Below are 23,109 nucleotides of genomic sequence, written 5' to 3' on the forward strand. Positions count from 1 at the left end.
TTTTTCCACTCCACACCACCCTGGGTTAGACAATGGCGATATGCAAATCAGCGCTGACCCTGTGCCCCATGGGAACAGTCCAGTCCGAACTACAAAAGCCATGTCCTTCCCAGAACGGAAACAAGCATCCGAGGACCGGCCCGGTTTCGAGGTAACACCTCTCTTCAGCCCGGCTAGCTTGAATCCAGTGGTGTGGAGTGCATGGGACTCACGTCTGAGCATCCCCAGTACACTTAGAGCGGTAATTGTAAACACAACAATGATGGACAGAATGTGGATCAATGTCACACATTCACCCCAGTCCAAAGATCTGGGCCCAAATCCATCGTTTTTCCACTCCACACCACCCTGGGTTAGACAATGGCGATATGCAAATCAGCGCTGACCCTGTGCCCCATGGGAACAGTCCAGTCCGAACTACAAAAGCCATGTCCTTCCCAGAACGGAAACAAGCATCCGAGGACCGGCCCGGTTTCGAGGTAACACCTCTCTTCAGCCCGGCTAGCTTGAATCCAGTGGTGTGGAGTGCCTGGGACTCACGTCTGAGCATCCCCAGTACACTTAGAGCGGTAATTGCAAACACAACAATGATGGACAGAATGTGGATCAATGTCACACATTCACCCCAGTCCAAAGATCTGGGCCCAAATCCATCATTTTTCCACTCCACACCACCCTGGGTTAGACAATGGCGATATGCAAATCAGCGCTGACCCTGTGCCCCATGGGAACAGTCCAGTCCGAACTACAAAAGCCATGTCCTTCCCAGAACGGAAACAAGCATCCGAGGACCGGCCCGGTTTCGAGGTAACACCTCTCTTCAGCCCAGCTAGCTTGAATCCAGTGGTGTGGAGTGCCTGGGACTCACGTCTGAGCATCCCCAGTACACTTAGAGCGGTAATTGCAAACACAACAATGATGGACAGAATGTGGATCAATGTCACACATTCACCCCAGTCCAAAGATCTGGGCCCAAATCCATCGTTTTTCCACTCCACACCACCCTGGGTTAGACAATGGCGATATGCAAATCAGCGCTGACCCTGTGCCCCATGGGAACAGTCCAGTCCGAACTACAAAAGCCATGTCCTTCCCAGAACGGAAACAAGCATCCGAGGACTGGCCCGGTTTCGAGGTAACACCTCTCTTCAGCCCGGCTAGCTTGAATCCAGTGGTGTGGAGTGCCTGGGACTCACGTCTGAGCATCCCCAGTACACTTAGAGCGGTAATTGCAAACACAACAATGATGGACAGAATGTGGATCAATGTCACACATTCACCCCAGTCCAAAGATCTGGGCCCAAATCCATCGTTTTTCCACTCCACACCACCCTGGGTTAGACAATGGCGATATGCAAATCAGCGCGGACCCTGTGCCCCATGGGAACAGTCCAGTCCGAACTACAAAAGCCATGTCCTTCCCAGAACGGAAACAAGCATCCGTGGACCGGCCGGGTTTCGAGGTAACACCTCTCTTCAGCCCGGCTAGCTTGAATCCAGTGGTGTGGAGTGCCTGGGACTCACGTCTGAGCATCCCCAGTACACTTAGAGCGGTAATTGCAAACACAACAATGATGGACAGAATGTGGATCAATGTCTCACATTCACCCCAGTCCAAAGATCTGGGCCCAACTCCATCGTTTTTCCACTCCACACCACCCTGGGTTAGACAATGGCGATATGCAAATCAGCGCTGACCCTGTGCCCCATGGGAACAGTCCAGTCCGAACTACAAAAGCCATGTCCTTCCCAGAACGGAAACAAGCATCCGAGGACCGGCCCGGTTTCGAGGTAACACCTCTCTTCAGCCCGGCTAGCTTGAATCCAGTGGTGTGGAGTGCCTGGGACTCACGTCTGAGCATCCCCAGTACACTTAGAGCGGTAATTGCAAACACAACAATGATGGACAGAATGTGGATCAATGTCACACATTCACCCCAGTCCAAAGATCTGGGCCCAAATCCATCGTTTTTCCACTCCACACCACCCTGGGTTAGACAATGGCGATATGCAAATCAGCGCTGACCCTGTGCCCCATGGGAACAGTCCAGTCCGAACTACAAAAGCCTTGTTGCACCATATTTAAAAAGTGACGCATGTAGGTAGATGCGTCATTTTTTAAACCTCTGCACCACATTATACCTCTGTCAAGTGTAATGTACACAGAGGGGTCATTTCTCCGCAAAAAGCCTCGTAATAATGACGCAGTGAAATCTATGAGATTTCACTGCGTCACTTTTAGGACACTGTTACATCAAAATCTTGCACCTGCCTCACAGCAGGGATAAGACTGAGGCAAACACTTTCACATGGAGCTTTCCCCATGTGATAGGAGTGCAGATGAGATGAAGACTGTCCAGGGGAGCACAAAAGGTGAGGCTTGTGTCCAAGAGTGCAGTGGACAGGACTAAACTGGAGTAGTGTGCAAAAAACAAAAAAACTCATTTATGAGGCCCTGCGTCAGTTTTGCACTGCTGATGCGTCACTTTTTGTGGCGCATCGGCGGCTTAAAACATGTACCTTTTTGCGCCATATTTAAAAAGTGACGCATGTAGGTAGATGTGTCACTTTTTAAACCTCTGCGCCACATTATACTCAAAAATGTAAAAGCCATTCATATTCCCCAAAATCGTTTTTGACATCACATTTAGGAAACACAGCACAGGTCCTATGTACAAGCATCCCATGTCATTACTGAAACCTCACTATTTTACAAAATATAATTCCTCTATGCAAACAAACTCAATATGCTTCCTACACTGAGTTAACACAGGTAACATCATTGTAAAGAGTCAAATTGACGCCTGTGTCTAAGAGTGCAGTCGGGGATAGGCTTCATGAAGCCTAGTCCACTGCACTCTTAGACACAAGCCTCACCACCTACGCTCCCCAGGAAAGCCCAAACATGTACCTTTTTGCACCATATTTAAAAAGTGACGCATGTAGGTAGATGCGTCACTTTTTAAACCTCTGCGCCACATTATACTCCAAAATGTAAAAGCCATTCATTTTCCCAAAATCGTTTTTGACATCACATTTAGGAAACACAGCACAGGTCCTATGTAAAAGCATTCCATGTCATTACTGAAACCTCACTATTTTACAAAATACAATTCCTCTATGCAAACAAACTCAATATGCTTCCTACACTGAGTTAACACAGGTAACATCATTGTAAAGAGTCAAATTTATTTCTTTAAACATGCACACATTCTTTATTTTTTTTAAAAAATGTAAAACCCATTCATTTTTCCCAAAATCGTTTTTGACATCACATTTAAGAAACACAGCACAGGTCCTATGTACAAGCATTCCATGTCACTACTAAAACTTCACAATTTTACAAAATACAATTCCTCTATGCAGTAAAAACTTTTTACCAAGCATTATCAAAAAGCATGACACAAAGCAACATTAAAAAAACACAATTTGCTTCCAAATCTTCTCCATAGAGTATACAAGTCTCTATGTATATTAAATTAATCATACCTCACCTTTACAAATGCTCTAGGAGATTCACAACAGTGTCAGATACACACATCAATATTTCTTTAGCAGAGCAAAAGGTATGTTCTCCGGGCACTGCAACCATTAATGGCACAGAAAATCTCTAAATCTACCCACATATTGCTCATGGTAACCAATCAAAACTCTTCCCTCTGTATTTTCAAACCAACACCCTTCCCCCCTCAGCCCTTTCTACCTGTTACCATAGCAACTCCCTCCTCACTGAGCTCCAAGGTTTAAAAGTTTATTCTACAATGTTGCAAATCACCTCGGCAAGGATGTTTTCATTCAAATTACTTCTTACACAGAACACAACCATGCACCCTAACATACAGTTTTCAACTATCTCAATCTACCAATCATTGCTTGTGATTCAAGAGCACTGAAACTCCACAGGTTTTGTTTTGCAAACTCCTACTGTTCCAACTGCCATTTTATTCCTAAACTTCATCTGACTGCACCAGAACCTCCTCTACCATGTATTCTGTCTGGATTATTGGACATAGCTATATCCACTGGGCTCAAAGGTATGCAGCTACAAGAAATTTTCACAACCTTGATTTACCAAATGTGAATATTAAATGGATTGGCCAGAGAGGATTGAGATGTCACCAATTGATACCATTGGTGAAAACCTTTTTGCATTTTCCACATCCTAACCTCATATTTCTGCACTGTGGTGGAAATGACTTAGGCACTTTGACTGGGGTAGGTCTGGAAATGCTTTTAAAGGACACCTTTGAACAATTGATGGCACTTTTTCCTCAAACTGCCTTGGTATTCTCCAATATATGCCAAAGGCAGAAATGGAACTGGTCCAACCAATTTTGTCCACAATTTAAGAAAGCACGGAAACATGTGAATAAATCTGTTTCTGCTTACATGAGAGACTATGGAATGGGTTCAATATACAACAACAACTTGCGTTACAACATGCAAGATATCTACAGAGGAGATGGTGTGCACTTCTCAGATGAGGGGAATAGAATATTCCTCCTGAATTTAAGACTGTGCATTGGTACCTACTTGTAGGTACCTAAATCAGCCACAGAACCCAAAACCCCTTTTCAGGGCTCCCCTATCTCTGATCACTCCAAATGATTAACTTTTTCTAACTTTTTTCACTGTTTTTCACTAAAGTACGCTCCCCGGTACGCTCCCCGGTGCGCGTACAGGGCGCTCCCCCCGCGAAAAATAAATTATTTTTTTTTTGTGCCTATTTGGGCCTCCTAAGACCCCCTCAGAAAACCTAGAGGGTCAGGGAGTGCCTACGATGCTCCCTTATACCCAGTCCCAACGTTGTTTGTCCTCCATTTTCTGTCTTAAATCTACCAAAAACAAAATGGAGGACTCCCATAGCGCTGCCGGTACGCGTACCGGGGCGCGCACCTGGAAGCGCTCCCAAAAAATGATAAAAGTTAATTCACATAAAAACCACTGGAGACACTTTCACCAAATATAGAATAGGCCATACTACATACCAGTCCCTACCATTTTCCCAAATTTGGTGGAATTCGATTGAGTCATTTGAGCTGTAGCCCTGTCTAAATATCCTGAGGTAAATTACTTCACAAAAACACATCTGAAGTGTTAGAATTGACAACCAATTAAAATGTTACTTTCATTTTCTACTATTATTTCATGACATTTGATTGGGTATGTACCTGAATATATATAAAGAAAGAGAGGGAAACACAGCCATTTTGACTTCTACTTCCTGAAGTACATTTCAAGAGCATTTTCACTGACAACTTCAACTGCTTTCTCAAAGGTAAATTATTATTTTGAAAACTGAAGTATGTTGTGCACTTTAAGTTAATTTGGAAAACTTTTTCTGATAGTTATATACTATCCCTCTGTAATATTTATAGATTGAGATAGACTTCTCTATTATAGTTATGGATGGAGTTAGGCTTGTCTTGTATAATTATGAATTTACTTAGGCTTCATCACATACACTTTTTTATATTTCTACTTCCAGTCTGATACCATACACTGCCCAAAGATAAATTCACTGTTAAAAAATCCAAACTACCTGTCTGAACTTAAACCCAACAGTGGCCTATCTCTACTAATATATTTATTTTTATGCAAATTTCAGCACGAAAATGGAAGGACAACAAAACATTTCCTTTGAAATTGTCCTAGAGAGCAACAATGAAGAAATTATAGAACCCAATGATAACTTGGAATTCATGGATGAATCAAGGGACTATGAACTACTACAATGTGTAGAATCAGTGGATTTGCTCATTCAAAATGAGGACATTTCTGACAGTCAAATGATAGAAGTTATGTTTAATTTGGAAAAAGAATCTGAAAAATAAATATATATTTAATAATTCTATAATTGTTTGAGACATTATTCATTTTTAATTATATGTAGGTAGTTATAATTAGGATTGATTTCCATAGGGAAATCGCAACATTCTATTGGGATTAACTTTGGCGCCGGTTGAGGAATCTGCCTAAATTTTTCAGCAACTTTGCCTCGTGGCGCTCCGCTCCTTCTCTGAAAGTTTGGGGGGGATTCGTCAAGTGGGGACCGAGATAAAAGGGGGGTCCCAAAACGTGTTTTCCCCATGTTAATTTCCATAGGGCGGTCGGTAGCACTTTTAGCTCGAACGGCTGAATGGATTTTCACCAAACTTGGCAAAATTGTAGGGACTGGTAGCCCGATGTGCCTTTGCTATGTCTCAAGATAGGTGCTCCAGAGGATTGTGAGTAATTTAGGTTCAAAAAAATGTATATATCTATGGCAGCGCCCCGGTACGCGCACCGGGGAGCGCTCTGGGCGCGCCACGCGACTTGCGCATGGAAAGCTGATTGGCTCTTGGGTGTCTGTAAACATTCGAAACAGTCCGCTGCGGCCGCCATCTTGTGTCTCGCTAGGATCGAGACAGAAGAGGTGGCAAAACCAAAGGGAGAAATGACCAAAAGGGGGCAGGGTACACCCCCCCCTGACTCCCTAGGTTTGATGTGGGGGCCATAAAAGGGTCCCGCGGGACAAAAAATATTTTTAATTTTTTTCGATTTTCGCGCGGGGGAGCGCCCGGTACGCGCACCGCGGAGCGTACTGGGGAGCGTAGCATGGGGAAAACCCCGTTTATTCACTGCGTCACCTCTACGACCCTTTCTTGCGTCAATATACCCATTTTGCATACATTACACCTGATGTAGGTATAATGTGGCGCAGGGGTTTACAAAGTGACGCATCTACCTAGATGCGTCACTTTGTAAATATTTTCAAAAAGGGGGTGGTGATGGACAGAGTATCTGAGTTAATCAGAACACTCCTACCCAGTCAACAGATCAGGGCTTGATCCATCACCGTTTTTTAGCTCACTGCACCATCCCAGTTCAGAACCTGGCTATATGCAAATTAGTCTGTACCTGGCCCAGTGCATCATGGGAACAGGGCAGACCAAACTACCAAGCCAATTCTTCACTGGAAAGGAAACAAGCTTCCGGGGACCGGTTTCTGGCATTACAGCCGTCTTCGGCCCGGCTTGCTTGAATCCTGATGGTGCAATGAGCAAGGGACTCATGTCTGAGCATACCCTTCCACACTCATGGTGGCCAAAATAATTTCAAAAAGGGGGTGGTGATGGACAGAGTATCTGAGTTAATCAGAACACTCCTACCCAGTCAACAGATCAGGGCTTGATCCATCACCGTTTTTTAGCTCACTGCACCATCCCAGTTCAGAACCTGGCTATATGCAAATTAGTCTGTCCCTGGCCCAGTGCATCATGGGAACAGGGCAGACCAAACTACCAAGCCAATTCTTCACTGGAAAGGAAACAAGCTTCCGGGGACCGGTTTCTGGCATTACAGCCGTCTTCGGCCCGGCTTGCTTGAATCCTGATGGTGCAATGAGCAAGGGACTCATGTCTGAGCATACCCTTCCACACTCATGGTGGCCAAAATAATTTCAAAAAGGGGGTGGTGATGGACAGAGTATCTGAGTTAATCAGAACACTCCTACCCAGTCAACAGATCAGGGCTTGATCCATCACCGTTTTTTAGCTCACTGCACCATCCCAGTTCAGAACCTGGCTATATGCAAATTAGTCTGTCCCTGGCCCAGTGCATCATGGGAACAGGGCAGACCAAACTACCAAGCCAATTCTTCACTGGAAAGGAAACAAGCTTCCGGGGACCGGTTTCTGGCATTACAGCCGTCTTCGGCCCGGCTTGCTTGAATCCTGATGGTGCAATGAGCAAGGGACTCATGTCTGAGCATACCCTTCCACACTCATGGTGGCCAAAATAATTTCAAAAAGGGGGTGGTGATGGACAGAGTATCTGAGTTAATCAGAACACTCCTACCCAGTCAACAGATCAGGGCTTGATCCATCACCGTTTTTTAGCTCACTGCACCATCCCAGTTCAGAACCTGGCTATATGCAAATTAGTCTGTCCCTGGCCCAGTGCATCATGGGAACAGGGCAGACCAAACTACCAAGCCAATTCTTCACTGGAAAGGAAACAAGCTTCCGGGGACCGGTTTCTGGCATTACAGCCGTCTTCGGCCCGGCTTGCTTGAATCCTGATGGTGCAATGAGCAAGGGACTCATGTCTGAGCATACCCTTCCACACTCATGGTGGCCAAAATAATTTCAAAAAGGGGGTGGTGATGGACAGAGTATCTGAGTTAATCAGAACACTCCTACCCAGTCAACAGATCAGGGCTTGATCCATCACCGTTTTTTAGCTCACTGCACCATCCCAGTTCAGAACCTGGCTATATGCAAATTAGTCTGTCCCTGGCCCAGTGCATCATGGGAACAGGGCAGACCAAACTACCAAGCCAATTCTTCACTGGAAAGGAAACAAGCTTCCGGGGACCGGTTTCTGGCATTACAGCCGTCTTCGGCCCGGCTTGCTTGAATCCTGATGGTGCAATGAGCAAGGGACTCATGTCTGAGCATACCCTTCCACACTCATGGTGGCCAAAATAATTTCAAAAAGGGGGTGGTGATGGACAGAGTATCTGAGTTAATCAGAACACTCCTACCCAGTCAACAGATCAGGGCTTGATCCATCACCGTTTTTTAGCTCACTGCACCATCCCAGTTCAGAACCTGGCTATATGCAAATTAGTCTGTCCCTGGCCCAGTGCATCATGGGAACAGGGCAGACCAAACTACCAAGCCAATTCTTCACTGGAAAGGAAACAAGCTTCCGGGGACCGGTTTCTGGCATTACAGCCGTCTTCGGCCCGGCTTGCTTGAATCCTGATGGTGCAATGAGCAAGGGACTCATGTCTGAGCATACCCTTCCACACTCATGGTGGCCAAAATAATTTCAAAAAGGGGGTGGTGATGGACAGAGTATCTGAGTTAATCAGAACACTCCTACCCAGTCAACAGATCAGGGCTTGATCCATCACCGTTTTTTAGCTCACTGCACCATCCCAGTTCAGAACCTGGCTATATGCAAATTAGTCTGTCCCTGGCCCAGTGCATCATGGGAACAGGGCAGACCAAACTACCAAGCCAATTCTTCACTGGAAAGGAAACAAGCTTCCGGGGACCGGTTTCTGGCATTACAGCCGTCTTCGGCCCGGCTTGCTTGAATCCTGATGGTGCAATGAGCAAGGGACTCATGTCTGAGCATACCCTTCCACACTCATGGTGGCCAAAATAATTTCAAAAAGGGGGTGGTGATGGACAGAGTATCTGAGTTAATCAGAACACTCCTACCCAGTCAACAGATCAGGGCTTGATCCATCACCGTTCTTTCCAGTGAAAGAATTGGCTTGGTAGTTTGGTCTGCCCTGTTCCCATGATGCACTGGGCCAGGGACAGACTAATTTGCATATAGCCAGGTTCTGAACTGGGATGGTGCAGTGAGCTAAAAAACGGTGATGGATCAAGCCCTGATCTCTTGACTGGGTAGGAGTGTTCTGCATTAATTCGAATACTCTGTCCATCACCACCCCCTTTACTGTATCGTTTTGGCCACCACAAGCGTGGAAGGGTATACTCGGATGCGAGTCCCTTGCTCACTGCACCATCAGGATTCAAGCAAGCCGGGCCGAAGACGGCTGTAATGCCAGAAACCGGTCCCCGGAAGCTTGTTTCCTTTCCAGTGAAAGAATTGGCTTGGTAGTTTGGTCTGCCCTGTTCCCATGATGCACTGGGCCAGGGACAGACTAATTTGCATATAGCCAGGTTCTGAACTGGGATGGTGCAGTGAGCTAAAAAACGGTGATGGATCAAGCCCTGATCTCTTGACTGGGTAGGAGTGTTCTGCATTAATTCGAATACTCTGTCCATCACCACCCCCTTTACTGTATCGTTTTGGCCACCACAAGCGTGGAAGGGTATACTCGGATGCGAGTCCCTTGCTCACTGCACCATCAGGATTCAAGCAAGCCGGGCCGAAGACGGCTGTAATGCCAGAAACCGGTCCCCGGAAGCTTGTTTCCTTTCCAGTGAAAGAATTGGCTTGGTAGTTTGGTCTGCCCTGTTCCCATGATGCACTGGGCCAGGGACAGACTAATTTGCATATAGCCAGGTTCTGAACTGGGATGGTGCAGTGAGCTAAAAAACGGTGATGGATCAAGCCCTGATCTCTTGACTGGGTAGGAGTGTTCTGCATTAATTCGAATACTCTGTCCATCACCACCCCCTTTACTGTATCGTTTTGGCCACCACAAGCGTGGAAGGGTATACTCGGATGCGAGTCCCTTGCTCACTGCACCATCAGGATTCAAGCAAGCCGGGCCGAAGACGGCTGTAATGCCAGAAACCGGTCCCCGGAAGCTTGTTTCCTTTCCAGTGAAAGAATTGGCTTGGTAGTTTGGTCTGCCCTGTTCCCATGATGCACTGGGCCAGGGACAGACTAATTTGCATATAGCCAGGTTCTGAACTGGGATGGTGCAGTGAGCTAAAAAACGGTGATGGATCAAGCCCTGATCTCTTGACTGGGTAGGAGTGTTCTGCATTAATTCGAATACTCTGTCCATCACCACCCCCTTTACTGTATCGTTTTGGCCACCACAAGCGTGGAAGGGTATACTCGGATGCGAGTCCCTTGCTCACTGCACCATCAGGATTCAAGCAAGCCGGGCCGAAGACGGCTGTAATGCCAGAAACCGGTCCCCGGAAGCTTGTTTCCTTTCCAGTGAAAGAATTGGCTTGGTAGTTTGGTCTGCCCTGTTCCCATGATGCACTGGGCCAGGGACAGACTAATTTGCATATAGCCAGGTTCTGAACTGGGATGGTGCAGTGAGCTAAAAAACGGTGATGGATCAAGCCCTGATCTCTTGACTGGGTAGGAGTGTTCTGCATTAATTCGAATACTCTGTCCATCACCACCCCCTTTACTGTATCGTTTTGGCCACCACAAGCGTGGAAGGGTATACTCGGATGCGAGTCCCTTGCTCACTGCACCATCAGGATTCAAGCAAGCCGGGCCGAAGACGGCTGTAATGCCAGAAACCGGTCCCCGGAAGCTTGTTTCCTTTCCAGTGAAAGAATTGGCTTGGTAGTTTGGTCTGCCCTGTTCCCATGATGCACTGGGCCAGGGACAGACTAATTTGCATATAGCCAGGTTCTGAACTGGGATGGTGCAGTGAGCTAAAAAACGGTGATGGATCAAGCCCTGATCTCTTGACTGGGTAGGAGTGTTCTGCATTAATTCGAATACTCTGTCCATCACCACCCCCTTTACTGTATCGTTTTGGCCACCACAAGCGTGGAAGGGTATACTCGGATGCGAGTCCCTTGCTCACTGCACCATCAGGATTCAAGCAAGCCGGGCCGAAGACGGCTGTAATGCCAGAAACCGGTCCCCGGAAGCTTGTTTCCTTTCCAGTGAAAGAATTGGCTTGGTAGTTTGGTCTGCCCTGTTCCCATGATGCACTGGGCCAGGGACAGACTAATTTGCATATAGCCAGGTTCTGAACTGGGATGGTGCAGTGAGCTAAAAAACGGTGATGGATCAAGCCCTGATCTCTTGACTGGGTAGGAGTGTTCTGCATTAATTCGAATACTCTGTCCATCACCACCCCCTTTACTGTATCGTTTTGGCCACCACAAGCGTGGAAGGGTATACTCGGATGCGAGTCCCTTGCTCACTGCACCATCAGGATTCAAGCAAGCCGGGCCGAAGACGGCTGTAATGCCAGAAACCGGTCCCCGGAAGCTTGTTTCCTTTCCAGTGAAAGAATTGGCTTGGTAGTTTGGTCTGCCCTGTTCCCATGATGCACTGGGCCAGGGACAGACTAATTTGCATATAGCCAGGTTCTGAACTGGGATGGTGCAGTGAGCTAAAAAACGGTGATGGATCAAGCCCTGATCTCTTGACTGGGTAGGAGTGTTCTGCATTAATTCGAATACTCTGTCCATCACCACCCCCTTTACTGTATCGTTTTGGCCACCACAAGCGTGGAAGGGTATACTCGGATGCGAGTCCCTTGCTCACTGCACCATCAGGATTCAAGCAAGCCGGGCCGAAGACGGCTGTAATGCCAGAAACCGGTCCCCGGAAGCTTGTTTCCTTTCCAGTGAAAGAATTGGCTTGGTAGTTTGGTCTGCCCTGTTCCCATGATGCACTGGGCCAGGGACAGACTAATTTGCATATAGCCAGGTTCTGAACTGGGATGGTGCAGTGAGCTAAAAAACGGTGATGGATCAAGCCCTGATCTCTTGACTGGGTAGGAGTGTTCTGCATTAATTCGAATACTCTGTCCATCACCACCCCCTTTACTGTATCGTTTTGGCCACCACAAGCGTGGAAGGGTATACTCGGATGCGAGTCCCTTGCTCACTGCACCATCAGGATTCAAGCAAGCCGGGCCGAAGACGGCTGTAATGCCAGAAACCGGTCCCCGGAAGCTTGTTTCCTTTCCAGTGAAAGAATTGGCTTGGTAGTTTGGTCTGCCCTGTTCCCATGATGCACTGGGCCAGGGACAGACTAATTTGCATATAGCCAGGTTCTGAACTGGGATGGTGCAGTGAGCTAAAAAACGGTGATGGATCAAGCCCTGATCTCTTGACTGGGTAGGAGTGTTCTGCATTAATTCGAATACTCTGTCCATCACCACCCCCTTTACTGTATCGTTTTGGCCACCACAAGCGTGGAAGGGTATACTCGGATGCGAGTCCCTTGCTCACTGCACCATCAGGATTCAAGCAAGCCGGGCCGAAGACGGCTGTAATGCCAGAAACCGGTCCCCGGAAGCTTGTTTCCTTTCCAGTGAAAGAATTGGCTTGGTAGTTTGGTCTGCCCTGTTCCCATGATGCACTGGGCCAGGGACAGACTAATTTGCATATAGCCAGGTTCTGAACTGGGATGGTGCAGTGAGCTAAAAAACGGTGATGGATCAAGCCCTGATCTCTTGACTGGGTAGGAGTGTTCTGCATTAATTCGAATACTCTGTCCATCACCACCCCCTTTACTGTATCGTTTTGGCCACCACAAGCGTGGAAGGGTATACTCGGATGCGAGTCCCTTGCTCACTGCACCATCAGGATTCAAGCAAGCCGGGCCGAAGACGGCTGTAATGCCAGAAACCGGTCCCCGGAAGCTTGTTTCCTTTCCAGTGAAAGAATTGGCTTGGTAGTTTGGTCTGCCCTGTTCCCATGATGCACTGGGCCAGGGACAGACTAATTTGCATATAGCCAGGTTCTGAACTGGGATGGTGCAGTGAGCTAAAAAACGGTGATGGATCAAGCCCTGATCTCTTGACTGGGTAGGAGTGTTCTGCATTAATTCGAATACTCTGTCCATCACCACCCCCTTTACTGTATCGTTTTGGCCACCACAAGCGTGGAAGGGTATACTCGGATGCGAGTCCCTTGCTCACTGCACCATCAGGATTCAAGCAAGCCGGGCCGAAGACGGCTGTAATGCCAGAAACCGGTCCCCGGAAGCTTGTTTCCTTTCCAGTGAAAGAATTGGCTTGGTAGTTTGGTCTGCCCTGTTCCCATGATGCACTGGGCCAGGGACAGACTAATTTGCATATAGCCAGGTTCTGAACTGGGATGGTGCAGTGAGCTAAAAAACGGTGATGGATCAAGCCCTGATCTCTTGACTGGGTAGGAGTGTTCTGCATTAATTCGAATACTCTGTCCATCACCACCCCCTTTACTGTATCGTTTTGGCCACCACAAGCGTGGAAGGGTATACTCGGATGCGAGTCCCTTGCTCACTGCACCATCAGGATTCAAGCAAGCCGGGCCGAAGACGGCTGTAATGCCAGAAACCGGTCCCCGGAAGCTTGTTTCCTTTCCAGTGAAAGAATTGGCTTGGTAGTTTGGTCTGCCCTGTTCCCATGATGCACTGGGCCAGGGACAGACTAATTTGCATATAGCCAGGTTCTGAACTGGGATGGTGCAGTGAGCTAAAAAACGGTGATGGATCAAGCCCTGATCTCTTGACTGGGTAGGAGTGTTCTGCATTAATTCGAATACTCTGTCCATCACCACCCCCTTTACTGTATCGTTTTGGCCACCACAAGCGTGGAAGGGTATACTCGGATGCGAGTCCCTTGCTCACTGCACCATCAGGATTCAAGCAAGCCGGGCCGAAGACGGCTGTAATGCCAGAAACCGGTCCCCGGAAGCTTGTTTCCTTTCCAGTGAAAGAATTGGCTTGGTAGTTTGGTCTGCCCTGTTCCCATGATGCACTGGGCCAGGGACAGACTAATTTGCATATAGCCAGGTTCTGAACTGGGATGGTGCAGTGAGCTAAAAAACGGTGATGGATCAAGCCCTGATCTCTTGACTGGGTAGGAGTGTTCTGCATTAATTCGAATACTCTGTCCATCACCACCCCCTTTACTGTATCGTTTTGGCCACCACAAGCGTGGAAGGGTATACTCGGATGCGAGTCCCTTGCTCACTGCACCATCAGGATTCAAGCAAGCCGGGCCGAAGACGGCTGTAATGCCAGAAACCGGTCCCCGGAAGCTTGTTTCCTTTCCAGTGAAAGAATTGGCTTGGTAGTTTGGTCTGCCCTGTTCCCATGATGCACTGGGCCAGGGACAGACTAATTTGCATATAGCCAGGTTCTGAACTGGGATGGTGCAGTGAGCTAAAAAACGGTGATGGATCAAGCCCTGATCTCTTGACTGGGTAGGAGTGTTCTGCATTAATTCGAATACTCTGTCCATCACCACCCCCTTTACTGTATCGTTTTGGCCACCACAAGCGTGGAAGGGTATACTCGGATGCGAGTCCCTTGCTCACTGCACCATCAGGATTCAAGCAAGCCGGGCCGAAGACGGCTGTAATGCCAGAAACCGGTCCCCGGAAGCTTGTTTCCTTTCCAGTGAAAGAATTGGCTTGGTAGTTTGGTCTGCCCTGTTCCCATGATGCACTGGGCCAGGGACAGACTAATTTGCATATAGCCAGGTTCTGAACTGGGATGGTGCAGTGAGCTAAAAAACGGTGATGGATCAAGCCCTGATCTCTTGACTGGGTAGGAGTGTTCTGCATTAATTCGAATACTCTGTCCATCACCACCCCCTTTACTGTATCGTTTTGGCCACCACAAGCGTGGAAGGGTATACTCGGATGCGAGTCCCTTGCTCACTGCACCATCAGGATTCAAGCAAGCCGGGCCGAAGACGGCTGTAATGCCAGAAACCGGTCCCCGGAAGCTTGTTTCCTTTCCAGTGAAAGAATTGGCTTGGTAGTTTGGTCTGCCCTGTTCCCATGATGCACTGGGCCAGGGACAGACTAATTTGCATATAGCCAGGTTCTGAACTGGGATGGTGCAGTGAGCTAAAAAACGGTGATGGATCAAGCCCTGATCTCTTGACTGGGTAGGAGTGTTCTGCATTAATTCGAATACTCTGTCCATCACCACCCCCTTTACTGTATCGTTTTGGCCACCACAAGCGTGGAAGGGTATACTCGGATGCGAGTCCCTTGCTCACTGCACCATCAGGATTCAAGCAAGCCGGGCCGAAGACGGCTGTAATGCCAGAAACCGGTCCCCGGAAGCTTGTTTCCTTTCCAGTGAAAGAATTGGCTTGGTAGTTTGGTCTGCCCTGTTCCCATGATGCACTGGGCCAGGGACAGACTAATTTGCATATAGCCAGGTTCTGAACTGGGATGGTGCAGTGAGCTAAAAAACGGTGATGGATCAAGCCCTGATCTCTTGACTGGGTAGGAGTGTTCTGCATTAATTCGAATACTCTGTCCATCACCACCCCCTTTACTGTATCGTTTTGGCCACCACAAGCGTGGAAGGGTATACTCGGATGCGAGTCCCTTGCTCACTGCACCATCAGGATTCAAGCAAGCCGGGCCGAAGACGGCTGTAATGCCAGAAACCGGTCCCCGGAAGCTTGTTTCCTTTCCAGTGAAAGAATTGGCTTGGTAGTTTGGTCTGCCCTGTTCCCATGATGCACTGGGCCAGGGACAGACTAATTTGCATATAGCCAGGTTCTGAACTGGGATGGTGCAGTGAGCTAAAAAACGGTGATGGATCAAGCCCTGATCTCTTGACTGGGTAGGAGTGTTCTGCATTAATTCGAATACTCTGTCCATCACCACCCCCTTTACTGTATCGTTTTGGCCACCACAAGCGTGGAAGGGTATACTCGGATGCGAGTCCCTTGCTCACTGCACCATCAGGATTCAAGCAAGCCGGGCCGAAGACGGCTGTAATGCCAGAAACCGGTCCCCGGAAGCTTGTTTCCTTTCCAGTGAAAGAATTGGCTTGGTAGTTTGGTCTGCCCTGTTCCCATGATGCACTGGGCCAGGGACAGACTAATTTGCATATAGCCAGGTTCTGAACTGGGATGGTGCAGTGAGCTAAAAAACGGTGATGGATCAAGCCCTGATCTCTTGACTGGGTAGGAGTGTTCTGCATTAATTCGAATACTCTGTCCATCACCACCCCCTTTACTGTATCGTTTTGGCCACCACAAGCGTGGAAGGGTATACTCGGATGCGAGTCCCTTGCTCACTGCACCATCAGGATTCAAGCAAGCCGGGCCGAAGACGGCTGTAATGCCAGAAACCGGTCCCCGGAAGCTTGTTTCCTTTCCAGTGAAAGAATTGGCTTGGTAGTTTGGTCTGCCCTGTTCCCATGATGCACTGGGCCAGGGACAGACTAATTTGCATATAGCCAGGTTCTGAACTGGGATGGTGCAGTGAGCTAAAAAACGGTGATGGATCAAGCCCTGATCTCTTGACTGGGTAGGAGTGTTCTGCATTAATTCGAATACTCTGTCCATCACCACCCCCTTTACTGTATCGTTTTGGCCACCACAAGCGTGGAAGGGTATACTCGGATGCGAGTCCCTTGCTCACTGCACCATCAGGATTCAAGCAAGCCGGGCCGAAGACGGCTGTAATGCCAGAAACCGGTCCCCGGAAGCTTGTTTCCTTTCCAGTGAAAGAATTGGCTTGGTAGTTTGGTCTGCCCTGTTCCCATGATGCACTGGGCCAGGGACAGACTAATTTGCATATAGCCAGGTTCTGAACTGGGATGGTGCAGTGAGCTAAAAAACGGTGATGGATCAAGCCCTGATCTCTTGACTGGGTAGGAGTGTTCTGCATTAATTCGAATACTCTGTCCATCACCACCCCCTTTACTGTATCGTTTTGGCCACCACAAGCGTGGAAGGGTATACTCGGATGCGAGTCCCTTGCTCACTGCACCATCAGGATTCAAGCAAGCCGGGCCGAAGACGGCTGTAATGCCAGAAACCGGTCCCCGGAAGCTTGTTTCCTTTCCAGTGAAAGAATTGGCTTGGTAGTTTGGTCTGCCCTGTTCCCATGATGCACTGGGCCAGGGACAGACTAATTTGCATATAGCCAGGTTCTGAACTGGGATGGTGCAGTGAGCTAAAAAACGGTGATGGATCAAGCCCTGATCTCTTGACTGGGTAGGAGTGTTCTGCATTAATTCGAATACTCTGTCCATCACCACCCCCTTTACTGTATCGTTTTGGCCACCACAAGCGTGGAAGGGTATACTCGGATGCGAGTCCCTTGCTCACTGCACCATCAGGATTCAAGCAAGCCGGGCCGAAGACGGCTGTAATGCCAGAAACCGGTCCCCGGAAGCTTGTTTCCTTTCCAGTGAAAGAATTGGCTTGGTAGTTTGGTCTGCCCTGTTCCCATGATGCACTGGGCCAGGGACAGACTAATTTGCATATAGCCAGGTTCTGAACTGGGATGGTGCAGTGAGCTAAAAAACGGTGATGGATCAAGCCCTGATCTCTTGACTGGGTAGGAGTGTTCTGCATTAATTCGAATACTCTGTCCATCACCACCCCCTTTACTGTATCGTTTTGGCCACCACAAGCGTGGAAGGGTATACTCGGATGCGAGTCCCTTGCTCACTGCACCATCAGGATTCAAGCAAGCCGGGCCGAAGACGGCTGTAATGCCAGAAACCGGTCCCCGGAAGCTTGTTTCCTTTCCAGTGAAAGAATTGGCTTGGTAGTTTGGTCTGCCCTGTTCCCATGATGCACTGGGCCAGGGACAGACTAATTTGCATATAGCCAGGTTCTGAACTGGGATGGTGCAGTGAGCTAAAAAACGGTGATGGATCAAGCCCTGATCTCTTGACTGGGTAGGAGTGTTCTGCATTAATTCGAATACTCTGTCCATCACCACCCCCTTTACTGTATCGTTTTGGCCACCACAAGCGTGGAAGGGTATACTCGGATGCGAGTCCCTTGCTCACTGCACCATCAGGATTCAAGCAAGCCGGGCCGAAGACGGCTGTAATGCCAGAAACCGGTCCCCGGAAGCTTGTTTCCTTTCCAGTGAAAGAATTGGCTTGGTAGTTTGGTCTGCCCTGTTCCCATGATGCACTGGGCCAGGGACAGACTAATTTGCATATAGCCAGGTTCTGAACTGGGATGGTGCAGTGAGCTAAAAAACGGTGATGGATCAAGCCCTGATCTCTTGACTGGGTAGGAGTGTTCTGCATTAATTCGAATACTCTGTCCATCACCACCCCCTTTACTGTATCGTTTTGGCCACCACAAGCGTGGAAGGGTATACTCGGATGCGAGTCCCTTGCTCACTGCACCATCAGGATTCAAGCAAGCCGGGCCGAAGACGGCTGTAATGCCAGAAACCGGTCCCCGGAAGCTTGTTTCCTTTCCAGTGAAAGAATTGGCTTGGTAGTTTGGTCTGCCCTGTTCCCATGATGCACTGGGCCAGGGACAGACTAATTTGCATATAGCCAGGTTCTGAACTGGGATGGTGCAGTGAGCTAAAAAACGGTGATGGATCAAGCCCTGATCTCTTGACTGGGTAGGAGTGTTCTGCATTAATTCGAATACTCTGTCCATCACCACCCCCTTTACTGTATCGTTTTGGCCACCACAAGCGTGGAAGGGTATACTCGGATGCGAGTCCCTTGCTCACTGCACCATCAGGATTCAAGCAAGCCGGGCCGAAGACGGCTGTAATGCCAGAAACCGGTCCCCGGAAGCTTGTTTCCTTTCCAGTGAAAGAATTGGCTTGGTAGTTTGGTCTGCCCTGTTCCCATGATGCACTGGGCCAGGGACAGACTAATTTGCATATAGCCAGGTTCTGAACTGGGATGGTGCAGTGAGCTAAAAAACGGTGATGGATCAAGCCCTGATCTCTTGACTGGGTAGGAGTGTTCTGCATTAATTCGAATACTCTGTCCATCACCACCCCCTTTACTGTATCGTTTTGGCCACCACAAGCGTGGAAGGGTATACTCGGATGCGAGTCCCTTGCTCACTGCACCATCAGGATTCAAGCAAGCCGGGCCGAAGACGGCTGTAATGCCAGAAACCGGTCCCCGGAAGCTTGTTTCCTTTCCAGTGAAAGAATTGGCTTGGTAGTTTGGTCTGCCCTGTTCCCATGATGCACTGGGCCAGGGACAGACTAATTTGCATATAGCCAGGTTCTGAACTGGGATGGTGCAGTGAGCTAAAAAACGGTGATGGATCAAGCCCTGATCTCTTGACTGGGTAGGAGTGTTCTGCATTAATTCGAATACTCTGTCCATCACCACCCCCTTTACTGTATCGTTTTGGCCACCACAAGCGTGGAAGGGTATACTCGGATGCGAGTCCCTTGCTCACTGCACCATCAGGATTCAAGCAAGCCGGGCCGAAGACGGCTGTAATGCCAGAAACCGGTCCCCGGAAGCTTGTTTCCTTTCCAGTGAAAGAATTGGCTTGGTAGTTTGGTCTGCCCTGTTCCCATGATGCACTGGGCCAGGGACAGACTAATTTGCATATAGCCAGGTTCTGAACTGGGATGGTGCAGTGAGCTAAAAAACGGTGATGGATCAAGCCCTGATCTCTTGACTGGGTAGGAGTGTTCTGCATTAATTCGAATACTCTGTCCATCACCACCCCCTTTACTGTATCGTTTTGGCCACCACAAGCGTGGAAGGGTATACTCGGATGCGAGTCCCTTGCTCACTGCACCATCAGGATTCAAGCAAGCCGGGCCGAAGACGGCTGTAATGCCAGAAACCGGTCCCCGGAAGCTTGTTTCCTTTCCAGTGAAAGAATTGGCTTGGTAGTTTGGTCTGCCCTGTTCCCATGATGCACTGGGCCAGGGACAGACTAATTTGCATATAGCCAGGTTCTGAACTGGGATGGTGCAGTGAGCTAAAAAACGGTGATGGATCAAGCCCTGATCTCTTGACTGGGTAGGAGTGTTCTGCATTAATTCGAATACTCTGTCCATCACCACCCCCTTTACTGTATCGTTTTGGCCACCACAAGCGTGGAAGGGTATACTCGGATGCGAGTCCCTTGCTCACTGCACCATCAGGATTCAAGCAAGCCGGGCCGAAGACGGCTGTAATGCCAGAAACCGGTCCCCGGAAGCTTGTTTCCTTTCCAGTGAAAGAATTGGCTTGGTAGTTTGGTCTGCCCTGTTCCCATGATGCACTGGGCCAGGGACAGACTAATTTGCATATAGCCAGGTTCTGAACTGGGATGGTGCAGTGAGCTAAAAAACGGTGATGGATCAAGCCCTGATCTCTTGACTGGGTAGGAGTGTTCTGCATTAATTCGAATACTCTGTCCATCACCACCCCCTTTACTGTATCGTTTTGGCCACCACAAGCGTGGAAGGGTATACTCGGATGCGAGTCCCTTGCTCACTGCACCATCAGGATTCAAGCAAGCCGGGCCGAAGACGGCTGTAATGCCAGAAACCGGTCCCCGGAAGCTTGTTTCCTTTCCAGTGAAAGAATTGGCTTGGTAGTTTGGTCTGCCCTGTTCCCATGATGCACTGGGCCAGGGACAGACTAATTTGCATATAGCCAGGTTCTGAACTGGGATGGTGCAGTGAGCTAAAAAACGGTGATGGATCAAGCCCTGATCTCTTGACTGGGTAGGAGTGTTCTGCATTAATTCGAATACTCTGTCCATCACCACCCCCTTTACTGTATCGTTTTGGCCACCACAAGCGTGGAAGGGTATACTCGGATGCGAGTCCCTTGCTCACTGCACCATCAGGATTCAAGCAAGCCGGGCCGAAGACGGCTGTAATGCCAGAAACCGGTCCCCGGAAGCTTGTTTCCTTTCCAGTGAAAGAATTGGCTTGGTAGTTTGGTCTGCCCTGTTCCCATGATGCACTGGGCCAGGGACAGACTAATTTGCATATAGCCAGGTTCTGAACTGGGATGGTGCAGTGAGCTAAAAAACGGTGATGGATCAAGCCCTGATCTCTTGACTGGGTAGGAGTGTTCTGCATTAATTCGAATACTCTGTCCATCACCACCCCCTTTACTGTATCGTTTTGGCCACCACAAGCGTGGAAGGGTATACTCGGATGCGAGTCCCTTGCTCACTGCACCATCAGGATTCAAGCAAGCCGGGCCGAAGACGGCTGTAATGCCAGAAACCGGTCCCCGGAAGCTTGTTTCCTTTCCAGTGAAAGAATTGGCTTGGTAGTTTGGTCTGCCCTGTTCCCATGATGCACTGGGCCAGGGACAGACTAATTTGCATATAGCCAGGTTCTGAACTGGGATGGTGCAGTGAGCTAAAAAACGGTGATGGATCAAGCCCTGATCTCTTGACTGGGTAGGAGTGTTCTGCATTAATTCGAATACTCTGTCCATCACCACCCCCTTTACTGTATCGTTTTGGCCACCACAAGCGTGGAAGGGTATACTCGGATGCGAGTCCCTTGCTCACTGCACCATCAGGATTCAAGCAAGCCGGGCCGAAGACGGCTGTAATGCCAGAAACCGGTCCCCGGAAGCTTGTTTCCTTTCCAGTGAAAGAATTGGCTTGGTAGTTTGGTCTGCCCTGTTCCCATGATGCACTGGGCCAGGGACAGACTAATTTGCATATAGCCAGGTTCTGAACTGGGATGGTGCAGTGAGCTAAAAAACGGTGATGGATCAAGCCCTGATCTCTTGACTGGGTAGGAGTGTTCTGCATTAATTCGAATACTCTGTCCATCACCACCCCCTTTACTGTATCGTTTTGGCCACCACAAGCGTGGAAGGGTATACTCGGATGCGAGTCCCTTGCTCACTGCACCATCAGGATTCAAGCAAGCCGGGCCGAAGACGGCTGTAATGCCAGAAACCGGTCCCCGGAAGCTTGTTTCCTTTCCAGTGAAAGAATTGGCTTGGTAGTTTGGTCTGCCCTGTTCCCATGATGCACTGGGCCAGGGACAGACTAATTTGCATATAGCCAGGTTCTGAACTGGGATGGTGCAGTGAGCTAAAAAACGGTGATGGATCAAGCCCTGATCTCTTGACTGGGTAGGAGTGTTCTGCATTAATTCGAATACTCTGTCCATCACCACCCCCTTTACTGTATCGTTTTGGCCACCACAAGCGTGGAAGGGTATACTCGGATGCGAGTCCCTTGCTCACTGCACCATCAGGATTCAAGCAAGCCGGGCCGAAGACGGCTGTAATGCCAGAAACCGGTCCCCGGAAGCTTGTTTCCTTTCCAGTGAAAGAATTGGCTTGGTAGTTTGGTCTGCCCTGTTCCCATGATGCACTGGGCCAGGGACAGACTAATTTGCATATAGCCAGGTTCTGAACTGGGATGGTGCAGTGAGCTAAAAAACGGTGATGGATCAAGCCCTGATCTCTTGACTGGGTAGGAGTGTTCTGCATTAATTCGAATACTCTGTCCATCACCACCCCCTTTACTGTATCGTTTTGGCCACCACAAGCGTGGAAGGGTATACTCGGATGCGAGTCCCTTGCTCACTGCACCATCAGGATTCAAGCAAGCCGGGCCGAAGACGGCTGTAATGCCAGAAACCGGTCCCCGGAAGCTTGTTTCCTTTCCAGTGAAAGAATTGGCTTGGTAGTTTGGTCTGCCCTGTTCCCATGATGCACTGGGCCAGGGACAGACTAATTTGCATATAGCCAGGTTCTGAACTGGGATGGTGCAGTGAGCTAAAAACGGTGATGGATCAAGCCCTGATCTCTTGACTGGGTAGGAGTGTTCTGCATTAATTCGAATACTCTGTCCATCACCACCCCTTTACTGTATCGTTTTGGCCACCACAAGCGTGGAAGGGTATACTCGGATGCGAGTCCCTTGCTCACTGCACCATCAGGATTCAAGCAAGCCGGGCCGAAGACGGCTGTAATGCCAGAAACGGTCCCGGAAGCTTGTTTCCTTTCCAGTGAAAGAATTGGCTT

Source organism: Lissotriton helveticus, chromosome 8 (assembly GCF_964261635.1).
Source record: "Lissotriton helveticus chromosome 8, aLisHel1.1, whole genome shotgun sequence".
In the NCBI taxonomy this organism is placed as follows: Eukaryota; Metazoa; Chordata; class Amphibia; order Caudata; family Salamandridae; genus Lissotriton; species Lissotriton helveticus.